General features: G+C 40.1%; 1 long non-coding RNA gene across 1 annotated transcript; it reads left to right on the top strand.

The window, feature by feature from the left end:
• The first annotated feature begins 6 nt into the window (after positions 1-6).
• LOC108502647 lies at positions 7-6,907 on the top strand. The gene is made up of 2 exons (XR_001876549.1): positions 7-252; positions 4,040-6,907. It is a non-coding gene; the product is annotated as an uncharacterized LOC108502647 (long non-coding RNA).
• The last annotated feature ends 718 nt before the right edge of the window (positions 6,908-7,625 follow it).

Genomic DNA, 7,625 nt, shown 5'->3' with positions numbered 1-7,625 from the left:
TGCAGAGCCCGGAACAGATCCAAGCTCTCCACCGATACTGCCCCGTTCTGAGACCCATGGATCTACAGCCAGTCACCACCATCAGCCCCACCCCAGCTGGTGTGGAGCAGAGCCTGGTGACCTCCCAGTGCATCGGGGAAAGCATGCAGTGCTGCTCGGAGCAAGGCTCAGTGCAACTGGGAGCACCCTGGCTGCCTAACAACATCTCAGAAAATTGTTCGGCCGGCGGGGGGTTGGATGGAGCCGACACAGGTACTTACCCCGAGAGAGAGCTTCCACCAGAGCAGAGCAGCCAAACGGTCACGGTAGACTTCTGTCAGGAGATGACTGATAAATGTACAACAGATGAACAACCTAGGAAAGATTACACCTAGTGACTTGTAACCTTAACATTACACCTAGTCAGGTGTTCTTCAGTCAGCCAGTGGCAGGGTTCATTTGTTGTCTAGAAGAACGTATTTGGTGCACACTACAGTGGTCTTAGCAGCAATACTGTTTTTAAGTATTCCCTCCTCTCTACAAGCAGGAGTTCTCTTCACAATGGTGCTATCCCTTGCTCAGGCAGGGAACGAAGCAGTGGCAACACTGTCTGTTTTTGTATGTTGATTTCAATCTTAACAGGGATGGACATAACACCTCTGAGGACCCAACCGCAGCTTTTTTCTCAGTGGCCCATGTCACAAAACCCTAACTCAGGAATTTCCTCTGAATGTTCAATTTTTCATTGAAGACAGCTTCTTTACACATCAAAGTTTTATAGCTAAACTGTACATATTATATATAATATATATAAAATATATATATCCATATGCAAGAATCCCTGCATGCCTCAATTTTTCTCATCCTACAAACTGGAAGCTTTCATTTCTATTGTATAAACAAGTTCCAACATTCCTTTTTGTCTTCGATGCTAGAACTAGTTTGGTAACTTGTTACACGATAATTTTTTTCTCAGTTCGCAGTTCAGCAATATCATTCAATTTGTACTTATTTATAAAATTTTAATGTTGGAAACTTATTTGAGATATTATTATAGACAATTTTTTTTGGCACAGCCATTTTGTGCCACTTGGGCAATGTGGAGTTATTTTATTTTCTTGCAGATACTGTACAGTAATGGTCAACTTTGCCACTTGCACTGAGTTTCTGGTCAAACCTCTTTTCATAAATGAAGTCATGACTTCAGTATAACTTGAGTATATGGTTTTCTTTGCTTTATTGCTTAAAGGAAATAGAAAATTTTTAGCTGATAGACAAACACTCAGGAGCTCATTATGTAGTAAAAATGGTCTTGCCAAATACTGAATTCACTATACAATTTGTAAAGAGAATCTGCTTGAATTATTTTTATATTTAGACTTCTTTCTGTTTCACAAACCAAGTTTAAGTGCTGTTAATGATGCTTTTGGAGTTTTACAGGGGAAAGTATATTTCACTTTTTAGAGAAAAGTGTTTTTGACAACTGGATCGGTTCATCATATGTTCCACGAAGTAAAGCGAACGGAAATCACATCAATACATGTGGGGGCTTTTTCTCCAGCCCCACTCTGCATCCTTTACTCATGGAAGCAACTGCTGCTCTGGCTAGTCCCCAGAGCCTGACCTCAGCTGTCCTCAGACATTACCTGTTTTCCCCACCAGACCCAAGTTGCAGAGATGGGTCTGGTGAAATCAGTGATCCTGCCCAGGTAGGTGGAGTTGCAGGATCAGATCCCTAGTTGTTGACTTTGGTTTCCTTACAGAAGTCCAGCTAGCACTGTATCCTCTAAGAGTAAAACCTACATTTGCCAACACCTGATTTGGTTGCTTACCCATCAAATTCTTGTGTTTCAGGATCCTCTCGTCCTGCAGCATTGCCCTCAGCACAAACTGCAGCTAAAAGAGCGCTGTCTCAAAAGAGGCTACTCAGTGAATTGGCTTAGTTGTAACTGTATTGGATTTGTATCTTACGCAATGTTGACTCATGTTATGACTGTTTGAGACAGCAGCTTTCCAAACATAACATCTGTATGTACAGTGTAGACAGAAAAACAACCTCCTAATGCTTTTTTAATAATTATTATTATTATTATTCTAAGTGTACTGAGTTTTTATTTTGTGGTTCTTTGCCCTACGTGTGCCAGGTTGCGTGGCTTTATCAAGTGACAACTGTCATGTGCTTTACTGGCTGATATTGTTTGTTCTCGCTGAAAAAAAAATGACCAGCTGTTCACACCTGTTAAAAAAAAAAAAAGTGTGGGGAAGCAGCTTCTCAGAAGCACTAAGTGATAATGTGGTCTTCTGTGCTAACGTTTACACTAGAGGTGTGCGCTGGTGGTTTTTTGAGGCACTCAGTAGATCAGCATCTTGAACCCCGGAGGAGGAATCAGCTCCCTCTCTCCACTTCTTCCATCTTCAGACTGTGCTCATGGACCATCACCCACTCGCCACAAAGTCTTGCTTTTATCCTCTTCATCCAAACTATTGTAGCCAAGCTACTGAGGAGGAAATGCGTATAGCATGTGCCATGTTTGTTGAAAATAGTTTTTTTCCCCGCATGTACAAAGAAAAACTAGTATATAATGTAGGAGAATATTTATGTTTAAGTATTAATCTTTACTGTACAAAATCCTTACCTTTAAATGTTAAAAAATATACAAATGCCATAAACTCCTAGTTCACACAGTTGAAAAAGGGGGAGGAGTTGTCCTTTTCTTTTTAAAAGAACTTAATCTAAAAATACCTGAACCCCCCCCCCAGCCATCTTTTGCAGGTAACTGACTGAGAAGCTCTTTGGCGGGGGGGCAGGATTTGATTTTCCTTTGAATTTGTTGACGTTGCAAAGCAGTTCTGTGCTTCGCAGAGAAGTTTTGTTTCTATGAGACCATGGTGAAAGCTAGAATTTAAAACTAAATGTGAATCACATTATAGAGTCATAGCTACTGGGGGGGGCTGGGGGTGGGCGGGAGGGAAGGGTCAACTGACACAGTATTTTAAAGATGTTTTTCTGTTGCCTTTTTTATTTTTAAGTGACCTCCTATATATATGAATAGATAGAATGTTTTCTGAGTATAAAACCAAGTTTTAACTTACTTCCTGACATGAAGATTTACTCTACTAACAACTCATGTGCAACTGGTACTCTTGACCTCATTCCAACGGTTTAAAAAACCCACACACACAACCCATTGCGCTGCAGCTCTTAGGTTTGACCTGGCCTCATACTGGTGCTGGGTCTCTTGATTTCATCTACCTTGGGAACTGATATTTAAAACCACTGCTCAAATAAGTGTCTCTTCCTCAACCTTTCTCTCGTCTCTCTTTCCCTCCCCTGCAAGCTTTTCTGGATGTTTGATTTCATTCTTTCCCATTAGAAGTGGCTGATTTTGTGTCATTGCTTCCTATATTTACATGTATCATGGTTTTTCAGTGGGGTTTTTTTGGTGGTGGTGGTTGTTTTTTGTTTCTATTTTGTTTTGAGTTTTTGTTTTTCAGTGGGGTTTTTTTGGTGGTGGTGGTTGTTTTTTGTTTCTATTTTGTTTTGAGTTTTTTTGCTATTTCATACCATGTGACTTTCAAAGCAGTTACTGGGCTAATGTTAAAGGAAGATATCAGGAGAATTAGTTTCAGACCTGGACACCAGTTTACATACCCAACCATTCTTGTCTCGTGAGGTCAAACCAACTGACCACAAAACATCATTATAAAGAGGGAAAAAAAACCTGGCTGCAGTATTTATGAATTTTAAGAACTTGGCCAGTGGTCACTGTGATCTTCAGTAGGAATCTCTTTGCATTTGTCAGAGGACACATGCAGCATCTGTCCTGTCGGGCATTGCTTGGGAATGGCGTGGTGGGACCCCATCTCCCTGCTGAGCACTGCACCGCTCTCATGGGCATGCGAGTCCTCAAAGCTCTGTCCAGTCTGTATCTAGTCCTCCTTTTCCTCCTTTTCCTTGCTATACTTGTATTGCCAGGAAACCTGATTTCATTTAGGCTTGTTATGCTTTGTCAGGTGAGTACTACACTATATAATGTGTTTGTTTCTCTGCGTTCTCTAGGGGTGCCTTGAACACAATTAAAGCTCATTGCAAGCTGATTCTGGAACAAAAAGGTAGTGAAAAGATTTTAAAAAAATTAAGAAGAGAGGGAAAACAAAACAGAAAACAAGCAAAACAAAAGCAAAAATGTTGGTTGTATTATCAGGAGATCCCAGTATTTATATCACAGACTTCCTAAAGAGATGACTCAGGCGTCAGAGTTTGATGCTGCAGTATAAAACTATTATTTTATATATTTTACAAGTAATTTATTAAATATCTTTCTAAGGGTATATGCTGCTTTTAAGATGCACTATATTTTTGGATCTAATCCTTGTACTATTTTTTTTCCCAAGGAAGTAAAATGTGCTGCAAAGGCAAGCCACAGTGATTAGTATGCTAACTGCTATTTCTCTTTAAAAAGGAGAGTGGGAACTAGATATGTAACTTTGCTAAGTGGATTAACTCCTGCCAGAGAAATTATTAATGATGATAGTGTGGTTGTTAATCTGGAGTGCGACACTTTGTCAAGTCTGTATTCTAAAAGAGTGCTTCAATAGAAGTTAAAATGCCTAGATATATAGCTAATTTTTTTAATATGCGACTTTATGATTGCCTAGTAAATAATACAGATCTGCATGCTGGAATCACTATAATCCTGTAATAAAATGAGAACTGATCCACTAGAAGAAAGCATGGTGAAGCATTGCAATTCCAGAATCAACACCACATCCTCACTTGTGTCTTGTAACACTGCTGTGGTAGTGAAGAGAGAGCAAGGGGTGCATTTTAAGAATAGAAGGCCCGTAGTGAATTTTGCAGTGAGACAAAGTGAACATTTGCCAGGTTTCCACAGGCTCACATTTTTTTCCACTTCACATCCTCTACCTTTGCAACAAGGAGTGCTGCTTCCACCTTTTTTTTTCTAATCTGAGATGTGTTTGAAGGTGCCTCCAGGTGAATGTTGTAGCCCATGGCTACAGCATTTTAAAAGTCTCTATTTTAGGGCTGCCTAGAGAAGGTTTAGCTCAGTGTGAGCAGCAACTTTGCATAAGGAGGGGATCTGCTAAGTATAGAGCAGTTTTATTTTTATCGGAAGTGAGGTGAAACTAAAACTATTAACATAAAGAACTTCTGCTCTCTTTTCTGTTAGAAATTCTCACAACAGATTTTGACTTCGTTTCAGTTTCGTCTCTGCCAACACAGTCCAGGTTAATTTTGCATCCATATATAAAATATGTGTATGTATGTATACATACATCTATAATTCTAGTCAGAGTGTGTGTTTGTGTATTTTCCTGTTTATAATACATATATGTATATTTATAATACTCCTTGGAGTATTTCATGACTCAGGCATCAGGTCTGATGCTGTAGAATACAATATATGTGTATATGCATATGTTCAAATACTGTGTGTATATTTAAAAGATCTATTGTTGGTGGTCTGTAGAATAATTATTTCCTTTACTCTCAAAATTTTAATGGCATTACTTGCAAAGACTAAGTGTACAGTATTTTCCTACACTCCACCAAGATAGGTATTATTTATATCAAAGTCAAATATTGATATGCATTTTAAGGTATTACTCAGATAATGTTGCCATTTTTGCAAAGAAAATTGCTCTTTGGCAGGAAGGAATGCTAAAAATATCTTTTTACAAGGTCATTACCCCCAACAAACAACTGCTAAAAAGCCAGTTAGATGACTCTTGTTCTTGTATGAACTTTAGTGACCATGGGCAGAGCCCTTTCTGTAGGTGAAAGTCACAGTGTGGTTCATGCAGTGCCACTGTTGATCCCTTTTGGCTAATTAAGGGCATGCAGAAAGAAACTAGTATCCCAAAATAGAAATGGCAACTGGCAGTGTTTGATTTCATTGATTGCTTAGAAGCAGAGATGGTCCCAGGCTATGAACCCAAACGACCCCCATGTTTTGGAGGGATCCAAGTGGGGCCTGCATTTGCCAGCTGGGCTCATCCCTGCAGCCGGAGGAGCCCACGCTCTGGGATGTGGGCAGAGGAGGGAGCAGCTACCCTGTGCTGGGGGTTGTGACTGGCTTCCCCTGCCCAGGCCAGCATTACCCTGCATTTGTGATGTACCCAGGAGAAACCTGCATGGTTTCAGTCCTGCTCTTACTACTCCACTTGCTCTGCCTGAAGCTCTCTGGATCCCTCAAACCAGCAGGAATGATACTAAACACTTTGGTGATATTTGATGCATGGTTGTTTACTCATAGTTCCAAGCATCACCTTTGATTTCAAGGGTGGGGATGCCCTAAAAGTTTGTTCCAGAACCAGTTGGTTACAAGTGCACCTCTTATATATGCCTTACAAACTTCAGAGGCCATATTCAAAACAGGGTTTTATCAGTGTATGCAAGGGGGTGCAACCCCTCTTCTCTTCCTCCCCAGGTCAAACAGTATGGACAGTTTTCACACATATCTACCTGTATAACCCTCTGTACCTCTCATAACTGGTCAATGACTGTAACAGGTTACATCAGGTGTTTTTTCTACATACTTTTTACACAAATTCTATGCGATTAATGTAACTTAATTCAATGCATCATTTTATTGTACTAGTTCTTAAGCTTGTCTTTATTTTTTTTCTAGGTGACTGTGGTTTCTTGTGATTTTTATTGTATAAATAAATGAGGTGGCTGTTGATGCTTACTCTCTGTTACTAAGAATTTTTACCTTTTTGGAAGAAAGCATTGCTATGAACTAATGAATTTAAAATGTCATTTACTCATTGTAAATACAGTATTGTGCAAAAAAAATTAAACCACCCAACCCTTTTCATTCATTTGAATTGCTAGTGTTAACTGAATTTTGTCTAGACACCATTTCTGTTGATGAAATAAAGACATATCATTATGTATTGTAAATCGACTCATCTTGACTCTGAAATTGATATTGCAGGGCTCAGTTAACATGCAGGTTGTAGGTGAGATTTAGGAGGTAGGTTGGATGTGGTTGTTACTGCCTAGTGAATCTCTGGATTGATGAAGAGACCTCTACTCACATGATCCCATTGTTAATTCACTGCTAGTCTTTGATCCAGGGATCCAGTTACCTTTGATCTGGAGGAACAGCCCAGGGTGTTTCATTGCAAAGATGTTTTGGGAAGATCAAATAAGCTGTATCTATACCCATTCTCCTAGTGCGTGACTTAAGGCAATTCTGATAAATCTTTGGGTCTTCTAAAGCGCCAGCGTGCGTGTTGGAAGGTGAGGGGAGAGGCTAGGGTTTGTTTCCCCTTTAAGGAAAACCTGAGAGAAACTGAGGTTTCTGTAGAAACAAAAATATAGCCGAAAAATATCTGTAGTGTACTTCTCTAAAAGAGGAAACTTGTACCATTAGCATCACTTATACTGCAGGAAATCCAGAAAGAAAAGAAGAAATGACAACAGCCTTAGATGCTATTACCACAAGCAGGATGCGCTGTCTAGTGGAGGATGTTTGCTCTTTGGGATTCCGAACACATAGCAGCCACCTCTCGTGTTGGATCCAAGCTGAGAGCCTGCTCATTGGCTTGCAGGAGGAGACCCAACAAGGGGGAAGTGGCATGACCAGTTGTCCTACCCCAGTCCACAGACTCGGTGG

The sequence above is a fragment of the Lepidothrix coronata genome, unplaced genomic scaffold (assembly GCF_001604755.1).
Source record: "Lepidothrix coronata isolate B3197 unplaced genomic scaffold, Lepidothrix_coronata-1.0 Scaffold4, whole genome shotgun sequence".
NCBI lineage: Eukaryota > Metazoa > Chordata > Aves > Passeriformes > Pipridae > Lepidothrix > Lepidothrix coronata.
The sequence above is the reverse complement of the archived record's forward strand: the minus strand, read 5'-3'. Positions and strand labels throughout refer to the sequence as shown.